The 18,071-nt window shown below is 42.3% G+C and overlaps 1 long non-coding RNA gene across 1 annotated transcript; it reads right to left on the bottom strand.

Moving 5' to 3' along the window:
* Positions 1-1,357: 1,357 nt before the first annotated feature.
* On the bottom strand, positions 1,358-14,265 carry LOC106026693 (uncharacterized). The gene is made up of 4 exons (XR_010045809.1): positions 13,190-14,265; positions 8,453-11,462; positions 3,480-3,709; positions 1,358-2,687 (listed from the first exon to the last, which is right to left on the bottom strand). It is a non-coding gene; the product is annotated as an uncharacterized LOC106026693 (long non-coding RNA).
* Positions 14,266-18,071: the final 3,806 nt, after the last annotated feature.

The raw sequence follows: 18,071 nt of genomic DNA, 5'->3' as shown, positions 1-18,071 counted from the left end.
CCACCCATCCCTTCTGGCCTCTTTATCACCTCTTATCTACCATCTAAAATATGTTAAAATATGCACGATACAAAATCCATTACCTTAGCCAGTGACCAGTTCAGTGTCATTAAGAGCATTTACCTTGTGCAGTCATGAGCACCATCCTGCTCCAGAACTTTATTTCCAAACTGCAACTGTGAACCCTCCCAGCAATAACTTCATTTCCCGTCTTTAAACCCCTGGAAACACCATTCTACTATCTGTCTTATGAATTGGACTCTGCTGGATAATCACATACATGTAATCAGATAACATTTTCCTTTTCTTTCTGTTTTATTTCACTTAACACAATATTGTAGGATACATATATAGTACCTGTTCATCCATCCTTTGGGGATTATTTCCATATTTTGTTTCATGGGAATAATCCTATTGTGAACATGGGAATGCAAATATCTGCTTGAGCTCCTGATTTCTATTAAGGTCTATAAGTAGATGTAGAATTGTTGAATCACAGGATAATTCTATACAATTTGGAGAGGACAGCTATGCTGTTCCCTACAGCAGTGAGTCCATTTTACAACCACACAAACAGGTCATGAGGTTTTAGTTTCTCACTTTGATCCTCTGTACCAGGGACTGGGCACAGAATTTAATCAAGTTGCTGGCAATGATCATGCATCTGGGAAGCCTCAGACTACACTTCACCTGATGGGTTTGTGTGGTACATGGGGCAGTATGAACAGAGAGGGACTGGACCCAACCTGCACCCAGGTTAGGGTCAGTTCTGCAGTGATGAGAACTCTTTAGAGACTGTCCCCTTCTACACCATGGAAACCAGTAACCTAGTGACCCACGCCTTGCAGCTCCCCACTACCCAATGAAGCCCAGATGCCCCACAAAGCTGGCCTTTGCAGGGTGAGTGTGTGGATGCTCCACTTTCTGTGTTTTAGGGGAAAGAGCTAGATGAATCAGCTCTTGCTCCTACGTGACCAGTGGAGCAATGTTTGGCTGAGTCCTGAACTTTGTTGCTGACTTTCACAGTTCCCAGGGAACTGATGTTCAGTCTGGGATCTGCCTTGGGTGAGCTGGAAGAACTAGACTGTGTTTAAATGCCCTGTTCATGCCTGGGGCCCCAGTGAGTGCCAGAGGCTAGATGGGAGAGCTGGGGATGTAATCCTCACCCCTCAGTTCTCCTGGATCAGTGATAGGAAACCTTTTAGAGACCAAGGGCCCAAAATGCAACCAAAAGCTCACTCATTTATTATAGTGCCAACACTGCAATTAGACCTGAGTACTGACCTGAGGTTTTAGTTAGGAAAAAGAACTCATCCATTGACACATTTTGCCTTTAAAGAAAAACACAATCACAAAGTTTTCTATGACACAAACAAGTTTTTACTTAAAAGTGACAGTTAACATTTGGTATGCTTTCACAAAATTAATGATATCTTTGCTGGTGTATGCATACTGATAATTTGTCAAAGGTTGGCTCATTCTGCATTAGTTTCAGAGGAACACATGCAATTCTCAAGTCATCTGTTAATCTGTTTCATGTATCAGATTTAATAAGCTGAAAACAGTGGCCCACAAGCATAAGATGATCCAGAGTAACACAAGAATTCACCAGTGCTTTCATTGACTTAATTTTTTTTTGCTCTTTTTGAGACAGGATCTCACTATGTAGTTTAGTTTAGACTGCTCCCCAGCTCACTTTACAGCCCAGGCTGGTCTCAAACTTGCACCAGTCCTTCTGCCTCAACTTCCTGATTCCTGGAATTACAGGCATGCACCACCATGCATGGCCGATTTTAAATTATTTGGCAGAAAGTTCCACACTTCAAGGATTTTGTTTTTCACTTTAAAGATAGTAAAAATCAAACAAACCAAACAAAACAGAATAAACTCAATCAAAACAAAGCAAAAAACAAAGCAGTGAAATTGGCACAGAACTTCAAAGCAAGATATTAGGAAAACAATAATGGCTACCACAGTTCATCTCATTATCTTCACAATTGTTGTCCATTCCACAAGATATAGCAAAATCAAACCAAAAGAAAACAATAAAACCCATCAAACTGGAACACTGAAAAAAGCAAAACAATCAGAATGAAACAAAACAATGAGAAAAATATTGGATTTCAAAGATAAGATAGAAGAAAATCTCCCATATTTGCTATATTTCATTATGTTATCCTCCCAATAGATGCTCAGACCTTTGGCCCCAGACCTGCAAAGTCAAGCAAGCAATACAAGCATTCAGGTGCTTTTTGGACCTCAGTTGCTATCAGCTCAACATGTCCGCAGAACCAGCCAGTTGCTTATGGGAGAGAGCGATGTTGATTCTCAGCCCATGTGCCTGTGGTCTCACAGGAGGAGCTGACTTTTCTCTTCCTGGACCCCGCATGGCTTTTAAAGCTTGCCAGACAGCCTGGCTGGTTGTTTTCTTGGTGGGCTCCTCCTAGGCCCATTATGGCCCATTCTCTGGAGAAGCTGAGTTTTTTCCTCAGGATTTCGTTTTCAGAACTGCCAACTGTGCTGTCCTTTGTCATTCTTTCACACTCTGTCTTCTCAAGTGTTGCTCATTTGTCATAGAAATTATTTGTCCAACAGGTTTTTCTTGAAATTCCAATAATTGTATTTCCATATTTCCAAATCTAACCAGTGTTACGATGAACAATCAAGTTCTTCAAATTTGGCTTTATCTGGAGAAGAAAGAAAACACAGGGTGAGCTGGCTGTGTTGGCGCATGCCTATAATCCCTGCACTGAGCAGGTGAGGCAAGAGGATCTCTGCAAATTCAAAACTAGCCTGGGCTACAAAGTGAGCACAAGGTCAGCCTGAGCTGCACAGCAAGACACAGTTTCAAAAAACAAAAGCAAACAAACAAACAAAAAACCCCAGTGTTGTCTCCATGTCACAGAACTGTGAAAGTCTGGTACTAAGATTCTCCTTTGAAGCTACTACAATGGTAGCAAATTCTTTGTAGGTTTCCTGATGGCTTGTGGGATTGTCAGCAAATGTTGTAGAATTTTCTAAATGCATACTTAGAATTAGAAAATAATTCAGCTGCCTACTTTCAAGATCTCTTTCAAAAACCTGCAGTGTTGGATCAAATGTGTTGATATTACGATACATTTTTTCACCTGTTTTTCTAAACTTTGTAGTTTTTTGTTTAGTACACAGAAGTGTAGCATAAAATCTATGAAAACCGTGAGACTTTTATGTGAGGCCACATCAGTGACCTGTGGATATTTCTGCCATTTTTCATCCTAAACAGCCTTATTTCATCCAAGCAGCTGCAGATCTCCCCGGACACGTCAGCTGCTCAGCCATGGGACACCATTGTACCTAAGTAAATCAATACACTGAGCCATATTTTGCTATGCACAATAAAATTTAAAATCAGGCATCTACAGGAATATTTGTTTTAGAATGATAATTACAAGAACTAAGATACTGGGAATAGTTCCAGTTTTCCTTCTAGAAACTCTCACCTTTCAGTTTCACCAAGTTTAGCAACACTTTTGTGGTTGGTGTCAAAGCGTCATCTGACACTTGATGTACAGTACCCAGCAATTTCACCACACAGAGTGCACAGTGCTGTCCCACTGTGTGCAGTCACTCCAATGACTCTCTTCAGGCCTCCTGGGGTGATCTCTGCCATGTATTTTCAGTTTTGTGCTTTTTTTCCTCTTAGTCATTTTTTGGTTTTTAAACTTCATGTCTATGAAAAACATAAAAGTTTTTAAAGGTAAAGCACCAAATACAAACCTACCCCTACAACAAAAATAGCTAATACTATTAGTTAACACTAAAGAATTGGGTGTTACCTGAATTCACAATCTATATCAGTGATTCTCAGTTGGGGTTCCTCTTGAATTTTCTGGCCATCAGCACAAGGAAGCAATGTTTTACTGACCAGCATCTTTTGGCCTGCCCTAAAAAAGGCATCTGAGTGCATTGCCTACCTTGTGGGCTTTTGCTAGCATCACACCCAGGCCAAGCAAATATATCCTTGACTTTTTTTCATAAATTAGTCACACACAACTAAACATGATGCTGTTTATATATGCCAGGGGGACGGCATAACATTAAAAGTGTCTCTGTCTCTTAATTACAACCTCTTCATTAAAACTTAGATATTAAGTTTCAATTTTTCATAAGAAAACTCAAAGCTAAAATCTTGCATTAGTAAAAATAGATGTACTAAAACTCAAACTTAATACGAGCAGAGTCAAAGGCCAAGGGTAAAGTGCCCTGTGTTGACAGGCAGAGAAAGATGTGGGGCAGGTACATGTCAAGAGGTGCCAAGGAGACCAGCAGTCACCAGAAGAGCTGAAGAACAAGACTCCCTTTGTGACCTCAAGGGGAGAATGACCATGTTAACACCTTGATTTCTGATTTTGAGTTCCCAGGCCTTTAAAGAACACATTTCTGCTGTTTTAAATCATTTGGTGTGTGGTACTCTAAGCTTTCCCTGGGAAGCTAATATAACAATTCACTGTGTGTGAGGCACTGCACCAAGTACTCCAGGTGACAGTGGGAAAGTAGCAAAGACCCTTCAGTGGGGGAGGCAGACTGTCCCCCTCTGTCCTTGGTGTGAAGTGAAAGCTTCTTTTCCCAGTCAGTGCCTGGTCAGGCATCATAGCTTGGCTCTTTGTTCATCTCTCTGTCAGCTTTCACACTTTGACAGCCCTCTACCCGGTTTGCAGTTAGATTTGGAAAACCTGAGATCTTTTGGGTCACCACACAGGCCATGGTGATCAATGCCTATGCTGAATCATGATCACTGTGGTCAGTTACACACCTGCACACCTATCTTCTCTCTAGGTTGTGAGGACCAGATGTCATGGGTTACTAAGTCTAGCGCCCTGCACATGCCAGACAAGAGCTCTGCCACTGAGCGATGTGCCCAACACTGTCAGGGATTTTTAACATCACTTGTATTATTTAGCAAAGTGCCTGGCACAAGTGCCTAAAGACTACTAAAGAAACAGTTTAAGAACAAAGCTAACTTGGCATGCTACTACATGCCTGGAGAGCCAGCGGCTCAGAAAGCTTAGGCAGGAATACCATTTGACCTTATGAGTTTAAGGCTTGCCTCTCAAAAAAAAAAAAAAAACAAGTCTCAAATAAGCAAAACAGATCACTCTGAGGTTATGAATATATCTATCTATCTATCTATATATCTATATCTATATCTATATCTATATCTATATCTATATATATATATATATATCTCCACTTAAAGAGATGTTAGGAGTTTCATAGCCACAGAACTGTAATTGCCCTCAAACTAGCAATTACCCAAAAATACATCAACCTGTGAGTAGAAGAGACTGGCCAGGAGAAGGGACAAATCAAGGTGAGACTCAGAGTCATGAGAACAAATACATCTGTAACTACATGAAACAGGTCATAGATGTAATGGCTTGTGGATGGATCAATGTGTAAAACTCACAAACATAAAGATAAGTGAAAAAGTCACACACACCCTCAGAAAACACAAACTGTAAGAGCACATACAGGGATATAAATGCACATGCATATGTATAACTGATAAAAACAGGACAAATTATTCTCTGGATAGTATTTATCTTGGGGGAGGAGAGGAGAAGCAGCCAGAAAAGAGGATAAGAGGTGGATGTTAATTTCATTTATGAACATTCATTGAATTCAACATTTTCCTTTCTTATTCCTTGTTACCAAAGCTTCACTTTCCTAGCTGCCTTCCTACGAAACTTGTCAAAGTTGACTCGCTGCTCCGTCTCCACCTCCTGGCCATTCTGTGAACTACAATGCTCTGCTAGAGAGAGTTCCTGACGCAGCCAGGCTGAGTGAGAGGGATTCTGGTTAATACTTTGGGCAGAAGACAAAGCCAGCCAATCAGCCAAGCCCTTCTAGTGTGCAAAAACCAGTTTAGGGGCCTTTTGTTCAAGCACACAACATCTCTCAGACCCAACACCCACATGTGCACTCAAATAGAGTGGGACAAATCCATCAACCTAGTCACCTCCTTCTGATTGCCATCTCTCCTAGGCACCACAGATCTCACTTACAAGTGCAGTTTGCAGGTCGTAAATATGAGGAGATATCTTTATGGCACTCTACATCTTAAAAACACCCTACACTCTTGGGAAAACAAATGTATTTAATATACTATGAGGTTAGCAATAATTAATAGCAACACTATGTAGAAACTTTAACATGTATTTACTTAGATTTTACTCATAAGGCAAAATTTAGATTTTTTAATAAAATACAGAATTTGAGGATTAAAGGACGTCTATAGAAATCTCGTAAATATAGGAAACTATGTTAATGACCATATATATATAGACTTATTACCCAATACAATTGTATCTCATTCATGTAGTAGCAAAATGCTTATTTAATAAATCCCAGTAGGTGTAGATCAAGCTTTAAGTGCCAGGACCAACTTTAAAGAGATGTCTAGATATTTAACGGCTGCTTAACCTTTACATGTACACTGTGTGACAGAGAGAACCTGCTATTTTTGTATGCACTAAACGTATGCAGCCTTAACTCTGTACCTGACATTCTCCTGATCTCAACAACAATTTTCCTGGGATGGGGACAGAACAACCAACCACCAAAGCAGTGGTGCAGCTGCTCCCAGAGCTTTTCTTGTCTTGGTTCATTTAGGAAGTTGCCACAGTCCTCTGGGTCGCTCTTTGGGCCCTGTTTGTGTTTTCAAGAACTTTCTGACAATATGGGGACCATCCTAAGAGAGGCAGGAGCCACTGTGAGGGGTTTAAGAGTGGAGGAGAAAGAACTCCACATGCACCTTGGAAAATTAGTGCTGCACAGCTGCAGAACAGGGTCAGGTCAGGGCGTTGGCAACACTAAGAGTGAGCAGCAGATGGAAGGGAGCTGCTTCCTGACCCAGGCTAACAGGATGCTTGCAGAGGGCAGGCCAGGCTCAACAGGCATGAGCTGCGAGATGGTGGAGGATGAGGCCCCAATCAGATGTTAAGGGTGATCAGAAATCAGGGATGGAGGCTTATGGCCAGCTGAATTAGCAGGACACTTCCTAAGATTGGATAATGCAGATACCTGAGCCTGTCACAGAGTACATAGCAATTCTCCTCCATGACAAGACAGGAAACTCTACACAAGGCCCAGCATGAGTAGAGGTCCCCATCTCCTCTTTGTGAAGACTCCTCAGACCCTGTCAGGATCCTGACTAGGGTTTGGGCAAGGAGAGAATATTTGTCAGACACAAATGCAAGTGACACTTGCCACTACCCAATACAATTCTTAAAAGTCAGGGCTGTGAAACAAAATAAAACAAAACCAGAAAGCTAAGATTAAGACTTCCTGAGGTAAGTCAGGAAATAGCTGTAGGAGAGTAGGCAAACCAGCTGAAGGTGATACTGCAGAATGTTCCTAGATTTAGAGAACAACTGAAGCTCTTCACCTCCTCCTCCAACACCCCTCACCCAGGAATGTCTTTGTTAACTAACAGTCAGATGCATGTGTGACTCAGGTGTCTGCCTAGGCAGGGAGCTGTCTCTGAAAATAACTCTGTGGGAATCCCCTGCAACAAACTTCACTGCATCTGCCTTATGGGGCTGCCTTGAGGAAGTGCACCTGAATTGCAACACTGTTTCCCATGTACTATTTTTTTAGACTTCTATTTTTCACAGCTGACACTGAATAACTAGTAAACATTCTTTTCCCTCTGCTGTTAAGAACGGCAGTGTCCCACTGAGGGGAAGGAAGTGCAGGCAATGTGAGTTAGACACCACTGTTGGCCCATGAGAGATGCACACATGAAAATTGCTTTTTGTTTGTGTCTGTGATAGTTTGGATTGTAATTGTCCCTCAGAGATCCTTGTGGTAGAGGCTTGGTCATCAGCCTGTGGCACTACTGGGAAGCCAGCATGAAAGAATGTAAACACAACAACATATACAGAGCCTGGATGATAAAGATACAATTGTTCTCTCTGCTTGCTGCCTGCTGCTGCTGATGGGCCGATGTCTGCCTTCCTGCTGTCTCTGGGGACCTCACAAGAAATTTACCCCTTAGCCTCCTCAACTCTGATAGCTATAAAGGCAAGGGAGTAAAGTTCCCTTCAGCAAGGAGGGGGTTCTGAGTAGGATACCCACGAGGCAGTCTTTGTCTAGAAGTTTTAATGGGTTTAGAAAAGAGCTACCCTATGGAAGACTACCTACTTTTCAGGGTTCAATCTATGCAGTGTTGTGAGGAATCACTCAGAATGCTTCACATTTCAGGGATATCTAAAGACAACTGAGGACCTGACCCTGGTTGTCTGCATAGGCACACAGTGGGATATAGTTATGTGACCATGACTTAGCACAGGTGAACTTGTATGCACTGGATAGAACTCTACACAAGAATGTAAATATGAGATAACAACCTGGGTAAGAATTATACAATAAAAAAACACAGTGGTTCTCTGCTGTGCTCCACGCTGCCTACCTTTGTTGCTGACGTCTTGAACATGTACATTCTCTAATCTTGGGACCTCACGCATGAACATCTTCCTTGAGTCACCGAAGCAGGCCAACCAGTGTTCACACAGTGCCCATGCACAGGCCATGTACCCTCCAGCCAATGGCCTGCCAGATTATGCTCTGGAAAGGTCTGGAACAGCTGAAGGACAGTCAACAGATGTTTCGGTAAGGTCCCTGGAGGATCACAACTCAGCAGGCTCCATTTTGGACTTCAAGATTCTGTTTTGGGGCTGCTGGCCTTAAGGCCTAGTAGAATCCTAACTCCTATTTCAGTAATTCCTGTTACAATGATGTCAACCTAAATCAGTCACCCTGGAACCATGTCTACAATAAATCATTAATAGGAAAAGGGACGCTAAAAATGTACAAACAATAGTTACCTTTCTACACAGAAAAAGTGCAAATATTTCTAATTTTTTCTCCTTGTTTGTTGGACTTTTTGAAATGTGTGAATATTATCATAATTATCAAAACAATGATTAAGGGGCAAACAGAAAAAGAAAAATTAGAGGATGGGGAGAGGATTCAATGGTGAAACTTTCAAAGCCCCATTGCGTGGTGACCTGATTTAGGCCTCTGCTCCCTCCTACTGCAGGACAAGCCATTGTCCTCTTGTTTTTCTTAGGGAAACACAACAGCCTTGTTCTTCTTCCTTGATGGCCAGGGATGCATGGCTGAAGAATCAGCTGCAAACAGTTTCTCCTGGCCACCTCTGACTCAAGAACACCATGGAAATGCTGTTTCTCACCTCCAGTCTCTGTACAGCTGCTAAAATAAGTGATTGCTTTTAAGTGAGAAAATTAAGCATGGAAAAGTGACTGGATCTGTTTAAGGTCATTTCTGCAATTGTAGAGTCAGCATGCAGACCCTGTTCCTGGTATTTGACAGTCAGCTCCTGCCACCTGAGGCAAGGGATCATTCTGCTACAGTACATTGCTCAGGGACAAAAAAACTTCCATCAAATAATAGCAAGATTCTTAGCCTTGGACCTCTTGATTCATATTCCACATGCAAGAGTCTGAGCCTTGAAAATATCTTCAATCAGCTTGGACCTAAAACTACAGTTCCCTGGTCAGTCATTTGGACTGAACATCCACCATAGTACATTCCCATAGCTTAAATTCCAGGATAAGAAAGGGAGGGCTGGAATGTATCTTGAGGTAGAGACTTGCCTAGCAGGTAGAAGGTCTTGAGTTCCATGCCCAGCATGAGATTGTATAACTGCTTACAAGTGATTTTTAAGACCAGAGGGAGAATGAAAACTGGACAGAGGAACACTATTTGCTATAATAAAGCAAAAGAAATGACAAGCTTAGTGCCTACACTAAGGAAATCTGATGAGACCTCATTTCACTATAGAGCCTTATAAGTAGTGAAATTCTGTGTGATACAAATCTAAAATTGTGTGCTACTGCTTGTTTTCTTTCTGTCAACAAAAGTGCACCATTTTTGTGTCAGACATTGAGGTGAGTACTGAGAAACAATGATTACCTGTTGTTTTAGTTACTTTTCACTGGTTGTTGAGACAAAATACCTGATGCCCAACATGAAAGAATGAAGGGTTTATTTCTTACAGATTGGAGGTTTCAGTCCATCCTCAGTTGGCTCCAAGGCAAAATGACATGGCTGAGAGGCAGCAGTTTGTGGTGGATACAAACAGCAAGCATGAAGAGCAAAAGAGAAAGGCAGGCCTTCTTCCCACAGGTACACTGTATGTTCGCTCCACCCCTGTGTAGATGTAGCACTCATACCACCAATCTAAGTGTTAGACAATGAACCATTCAGAAATGCTAGATTTGGCCACATCCATGATTGCATGAGGCTTGAATGGTCACTGACATAAACCATGACACCAGTAGAAACAAAGAGCCTGCTCTCATACTCTCACCACAAAGCTTACAGTCTATTGATATTTATCAAATCACTATCCAAATATGGGCTGAGCATTCCTAATATGAAATCTGAAGTCTGAAATGCTTCAAAGTCCAAAACTTTTTACTACTGATACAGTGCCAAAAGTAGAAAATTCCACAGCAAGAAATTTTGTTTTCAAACACAAAATGTTTTTTAATTAAGATTATTGGCACATTTTAGGTGTAAATTATGATCATGTTAACCACGGGAAATTTGTAGCATACATGATATGAATCTTTTTTCTCCATTCCCCTACCTTTCCTTCAAGTCTCTTCCCCTCCTTATTTATGAAAGCTTTGTTTCTTTCTTTTCTCATTAATTTTTTTTGCCTTCCTTCCTTTCGCCCTCCTCCATCCCTAATTCCCCATCTCATTAGATAACATTCACAATATGTATTTTATTTTGGTTCTTATCTACATTTTCAATTTCCCACAACAGGAAAACAACTCAGTACACATGTTAAACACGACATTATTAAAAATATAATATAAAATTATCTTCAAGCTATGAATATGAAGTATATATGATCTATAAATAAATTTCATGTTTAGACTTAGATCCCATCCTCAAGATAACTTATTATATATATGCAAATTCTCCAATAAACCAAAAATTCACAAATTCCAAACACATCTGGTCCCAATCATTTTGTATTAGGGACAGTGAATATGCAGATGTTTAATTAACAATCTTATGGAAGAAGTACAAGGGCTGATCAAGATATACTAATTATAAAAATAAAACAAATAAACAGCTAATATTAAAAATTTTTAAATTTACTACAATAAAAGATATGTGCCCATTAATTCTCCTTTAAAAAATACCTCCTTAAAATAAATAAAATACACCTCCTTGCTTCAAAGACACTTCTTCATTTGTTCTTGCTTTTTTGAAGCAGTTTTGGAAGTCCACTTATACAATTGTCTACAAATTGAGATAAATAATATAGTGACTGATGCTGCTGAGTGCCATCCAATGGAAAGGACAGCTCATAAATATATTTTGGTGTGTCCTCACCCACCTGATTCATCAGATCTGGACCCTTGTGACTTCTGACTTTTCTGCAAAATCAAAATGACCATGAAAAGTAAATAGTTTGAATTGATTCAAGACACTGAAGCAGCCACAACAGCAAAGCTAAGATCCTTATAAGAGGACATCCAGAATTGATTCAGAAGAAAAAGGCAAGAATGATGGAATAAGTGCATTCAAATGAAGGAGGAACTGGGTGTGGTGGTGCACACCTGTAAACTCAGCACTTGGGAGGCTGAGGCAGCAAAATCTGAGTTTGAGACTAGCTTGGGCAACACAGTGAGTTCAAGGACAGCCTGAGCTGCATAGCAAAATCCTGTCTCAAAAAACCAAAAAACAACAAAAAAGAACACCTAGCTGATTGGTTTAGCACAGTTTTGTGTTTGTGTTTAGATTACTGACTTACTAAAGATGGAAGACCTTCCCTGTGTATGGTGGGCAACCAATAGGCCTGCATCCTGGATGCAGTAAAAAGAGAAAGTAAAATGTCTGGCTCTGCCTCTTCAGAAGAGTTCGAGTGCTTGCCATCACCTTAGGTGTCATTTCCAGTCTCCTAGCACAGATTCTTTTGCTTCCTGCCAGGGACTCTTCCAGGACTCTGCAGTGAGGTCCAGGACTCAGACTATTGACTGGATCTTTTGCATCTCCAAGGAGAACATGGCCCTTTTGTGTTCTCCACCTGACTCTGCAGATGGCCTTCCTCAGACTCCTCTGTAAATCCTTTAAGTGTCACACACACACAAATTAAATCTGACCCTCTAGTGAACCCTGACAAAAACTGCCTCTACTACCTGTGCAACCTCCCATGAACAATTTGCTGCCTCACTCATGTGAAAAATACAAGGCAGAACTGTAGCGGTGCTGTGCTAACTATGGGTTAGTTAATGGAGGGGTTGGTGTGAGGTCTCTTGGGTTAAAATTCTATCCACTGCTTTGTCATTGGAAAAGGTATTAAATATTGGTGTCTAGGCTCACACAGCTATGAAAATGAAGATAATTGCTAACTCACACTGTTGTAAGAATTAACATATGTAAAGTGCCTCAGAGAGGCCCTGGCCTGACACAATAACTGGTACATATGCTTGTTATTATGTTATATTAACATGTAAACATACTTTTAAGTTATGAAGACATCAGACGACAGATACCGAAAGCACTCCTTTCTCTGCAATAAAAGAAAGGCAACAAAGCAAATAACAATGGCATCTGAGCACTTGCTATATGCTAGGAACCATGGGAAGATCTCTGCAGGGTTTCATTGGATCTTTACAGCAGTGCCAAGGAATGACTACTGCCATTCATCACGGTTCGATTTTTGAATAAAGTAAACCCCACAATATTTCACAACAAAATAATAGGAGAATAACAATAGTGGAAATTGAGGCTCTGAGAAGCATAGCAGTGTGCCTAATGTATCAGGGCCAGAAGTTTTGAGTCCAGACATCTATAAATTCCAAGCCTCAGACTCAGTCCACTCCTCTGCTTTGTCTCACAGTGGGCCTGGGGTTCAGGGTCTCCCAGAAGCCTCATCAGAGACCTCCACCTGCAGCCAAACCCTGCTTCAGTGGGGACCTAACCCCCACTGCCAGGTCCACTGCCTCATTCTAGTCCCACTGGCAGGCTTGCACCTACTTGGCCCCAGCTTCTGGCCCTGTCCCTCACACCGCTTCGCCCTACCCCCCAGCCTTGAGTGAAGGTTCCGCTGCCCCCGCCCCTCCCCCAGGGGGCCGCGCCCTGGACGCCCGGATCCGTGCACCTCCACATCCCGCTCTGTCTCGCCCATCCCCCAGCCTCGCCCTCGCAGCTATTGCTGGTCTTGTGTGTGGAGTCGCCATTTTGCTGGTAGAGATGCCATCTGGAGACCGCAGCGCTCCTCTTTCCTCGGCCTAGGCTGCTGTGGGGCGGGGGATGGGGCCTGGGGCCTGGGCCAGGTAGGCGGGCGTGAGCCGGCGGCGAGCGGCGGTGCGGCCTGGTGTCCCCGACGTTAGCGGCGCAGTGAGTCCTGCCGGCGGGTTCGCGGGCCGGGGCGGCGGCGGGACCGGCGCTCGGGGCGACCCAGCCTGGGTCCTGAAGGGCCCCTAGCTTCCTTTCTCCCTCCTCTCCGTCAGGGTTAGAATGGCCAGGCCTCGCGTGCAGCCCCGGGGTCTTGGCCCAGCCAGGCGCTGTTGGGAGCCCAGCCTAGCTGTGGGAACTGAGGCAGGCAGCTCAGGTCTCACATGGCCTCTGCTGTCAGTGAGCCAGGCCATGCTGAGCCACTGATATTTACCCCCAAAATGACGATTTTATTCCACTCGGAGCTCCTCCCTGCAGAGACAGAGAGGACCTAGATGTTACAGAAAGGTAGCAGTTATTATTCTACCTGGACATGCTTTGGCTCAAGTCCCTTCCATTGATAGGGGGGTTTCTGCTTCTTTTCAAATTGGCGCCACTTGGGTGTTTAGGCTTTGTGAGGAGTCTGAATGTGGCATGGGGCTTTGAGGGATGAGCCAGTGTGATCAGCAGTTCAAAAATTTAAATCCACAAATAAAACTAATTCACCAACATTGTTGAACCTGCTGCAGGATACCCATCTTGTCCATATTCGGCTGTCTCTAACCATTACTCCCCTGTTCTGCTCACAGCATTTATGTATTTGCATAGTGTTGAATATTTATATTATATGCATAGGTAGAGTTGCACTTAGTTATCCTGTTACTGACCATGTATACAAATCTAGTTCCTCTTAGAAAAATTGGTGTTGAGCATGTATCTTTTTTCTTGGGATAAATTCCGGAAATTGGAAATAGTAAATCAAAGTTCTGTGTTCTTTCCCTGGCGCTTGATATGAATTGCTTCCTAAACAAAACATGTTTAAATAGACGACTTTCAAAATCTAGGTATTTGTCCAGTTATCTGGACAAATTTGGTGTTCAGCAAGGTGTTGAGTTCTTTTCTGTGCTGGCTAAGAAACAGGCCACACAACCTACTGTTTGATTTTGTTTTTAAGTCATGTATCATGTTCATCCTTTTGTTTTGATTGACTATTTTTTTATTTGGTTTTATTCCCTTTAAAATAAATTTTTAAAAAATTTTCTTGCTATGCATGGTGGCGCATGCCTGTAATCTCAGCACTCTCAAGGGTTAGACAAGAGGATCACAGAGAGTTCCAGGCTAGCCTGAAATACATGGTGAGTTCAGGGTCAGCCTGCAGTACGTAGCAAGATGTTGTCTCAAAACAAAACAAACTAATAAGTACTTTTTTCCTCTTTTCTTATTTTATATAGCACAAGTAGATGGTAAAACAGAAAATATGAAAACATTTATAGATTAAAATTTTCATAACAGAATAGTTATACAATAATGATTCTTATACTGTGTTCAGTGATCCCAGGGAATTCTCCATGAGCTGTATGCCCATATACTTTAGTTTTTTTTTTTAATTTTTGAGACAGACTTTAAATAATTTACTCAATTCCCCAGATTGGGTTTAAACTTGTGGTCCTCCTACCTTAGCCTCCCAGAATGCTGAGAGTGCAGGTATAAGGTATCTTCACTTGGCAATTCACAATAATTATGTATGTTTGTGGGATGACATGCACTTGTGATCTATGGCTCCTTTGTAGAAAGAATCAATCAAGTTAATGTGTCTACCACCTTACCTACAGATTGTTTCACAGTGAATGGGACTGCCAATCTCATTGTTTAGCAGTTTTGAAAGCTATACTTCTTATTAACTGTGGTCACCATGCAGTTTATTGTAAAATTGAACATTTCTTCTCCATTGTGACTGAGACTTTGTATTCTTGGGTGAATATCCTCCTTTCCCCCTCCTTCATGGAATTGATCATTTTTTTAAATCAATGTGCCCAAGAAAGGTGTGGAGGCTCAAGATAGTTGGGGCACACTGCTCTCCAGAAGACCAGGTGATGGCGCTCTACAGCCCCTCACATCGCTCCCAGTTTGTCTGTGTTTTTTCCTTAACATAATTCTGTGAATTATAGCGCATGGCCATGCACTGAACTACACTAAATTCTGTTTTAAAATTCTTTTTTATATTGAGCCAGGGTTTCCATAAGTAGCTACACTGCTGAGACACCATTCTTGAACATAGATTCTTACATGTCTGTGTGTGGACGCACATTGATGTCAGAGACATTGCATTTTCAAAGTCAGTATCCTCTGACTTTGAACACACATCCTTCTCTCATCCATGTATTATTTCATGATCAGATTCCTTGTCCTCTTACCCTGTGGCCCAGAGAGATCAAGCTCAGCATCTGCATAGCTTTCCCTGGTTCTCCTGACCCACACTGATGCCCCGCACCTTCTACGTGGAGGGTAGCAAGGATCACATTTTCCTCCTGCTTCAAGCAGTGTTGTGAACAACAGTCTTGAAAAGAAAGCTTGAAAAGTTATACAGATCTCTGTGTAGGATAAATCTCTATTTTTAGACCTCAAAGTCTGGGGACACCTGTGAGAGCTGTGATGGGAGCTTCTGGACAGGGCTCTGCCCCACCCACCATGTTCTTCTCAGTACTGTTCAGCACTTGCCTTAAAGTCTGCCATCAGATGGGATCACAGCACATGTCAGGGATGTATTCCTGAATGAATCACCCTTGTGGGGCCCAGCGTCTTCTCCATTTGTTGGCCACACTTGGTGGTTCTCTTTTGAGTTAGAAGAATTTTTCATCTCTCACAGAATGGACTCATGACACCTCTTTGACACCTCTAATACAAACTCTCTGCCTATTGCTTGTAAGGAAAGATTTCTTATTGTGGATTCTACATTATTCTTTTTCTGTTTTTCAAATGCAGTGAATCAGATCTTTCTCTCTCCCTTCTATCATGGGAAAGCTTTTCCAACATGAAAAGATCAGTAGATTTCTTACATTTTTGCTGTAGATTTTGGTTATTTGGGATTTTCTCTTCTATGAAAAAGCAATTGTAGCCAGTCTCCTCCAGTAATGTTTGGCCAAACATAATCTGATGCTTGAATATTAACGACCCAGAGTAGCAAATCACAGTGAGAGAAAAATCAGAGGTGGGTTGGGACTAGTAGAAGAGTACAGGTATATGGATGAGTCCAACACTGAACAGAAAGCTAGAAATCAATAGATGTAGAAATTGTACAAGTTGATGATGTCCTTATGTGCTACTGAATTGAACATGTTGAAACTAATGACATCTTAACTTTTAATTAAAATTATCTTAGACTTTAATGTTGAGAACAATTATAGATAATAAGACTAAAATGAAAGCTGAAAGAAATACAAGGGGTACAAAGGAAGGAAGGGGAAGGGAACAGAGGTTCTCTGCAGCACTTGGCTGGAAGTGGAGCTCAGGATTCTTGCCATGGAGCTAGTAAAAGCACCAGTTCTGAAATTCCTTAAGAAAGGGTGCCTAACCTTAGTTTTCACTTTGATCCCAGAGCTGGCAAGGTCACTGGAGTCCAGCTGGCACAAACTCTGCAAGTCCGACTTCAGGTCATCAGGTACTAGCCCTGCATCAACAGAAGGAGAACAATCACCAACTGTCCTTGTTCCTTGCAGGCCTGAGAACTTCACAGTGCCTGTCACAGACAGCTCTGTGCACAAATCCACCCCAGCAAAGTTTCTCATTCTTCCTTGACCCACTCACTTGTACATGCCTCAGGCTTGCCAGAGATCCCAAGTCTGGCAGTCTTTCTCCATGTAAAGTGTCTTATGCAATCCCCAGAGGCCCACAGACCCAGGCCAATCCCTCCTGAAGGCAGGGCTCAGCTTCAGTGAGCTCAGGTTGGTCCAATTCAGCTGGGGCATCTTGTGGAGTTGAACACCAGCCTCCTGCTCCAGTTGCAGAGAGACCAGCCCAACCTTCTCTCTGCCTTGAATCGGGCAGTGCTGGCTCAGGAAGCCTTCACCTGCTGAAAGAAGTCCCTAATAGTGCTGAGACCACCTGTCCTCTGTTCTTGAGGAAAGCACGAAATGCATCTTCCTTTCCCACCCTCGTGGTGTGTTGTCTCTGTGAGAAAAAGAATGGTATCTGCAGTGTTACTCTACTCGTGCTTACTCTACAGGGTTGGTGCACTTTAAATATCAGTGAAGTGAGTGAACAGAGGGAGTGTGTTCTGCCTGCCATCATCTTCAGTTCATATAGTGATGTATCATCCCATTCTGTGTACCTTCTTGGGACACCCCTTCCCCTAATATGTGTTCAAATGTACAGAGGCCAGGAAGTTAGGCACATTTACGGTAATGTGGATAGTACCTGATCTGTTCTTCAGAGGGACTTGTGTCCTGGATAACATGGAATCACAAGAGAGCAGTGGTTACATTTGCTCTGGTCACTGCATCATGGTCACAGCTTAGTAAATTGATGATTAAAGGCACTCACCAGCTCCCTCCATGATGTCTGTGTGGAATTGTGCCCCCTGGTATTCCCCAGAGATTCCTGCTATGGATACCATGGTAGCCAATAGAATGACACTCTGGTGTCCTTTATAATGAAGAGAACAGCTTCAATCAAGTGACAGGCCCTTGGTAGTAGGCAAAGCTTCCCTAAGGCTAAGAAAAAAGACAGTGCAGGCAAGGTCACAAGCTCTGAGGGGAAAGACCTGGGTTTAGACCCAACTCTTCCTTCTGACTTCCTAAGACAAGACACCGTGCCTCTCAGAACCTTCA

Source organism: Cavia porcellus, unplaced genomic scaffold, assembly GCF_034190915.1.
Source record: "Cavia porcellus strain 051 isolate PalLab524CR breed Dunkin Hartley unplaced genomic scaffold, mCavPor4.1 scaffold_41, whole genome shotgun sequence".
Lineage (NCBI taxonomy): Eukaryota > Metazoa > Chordata > Mammalia > Rodentia > Caviidae > Cavia > Cavia porcellus.
The sequence above is the reverse complement of the archived record's forward strand: the minus strand, read 5'-3'. Positions and strand labels throughout refer to the sequence as shown.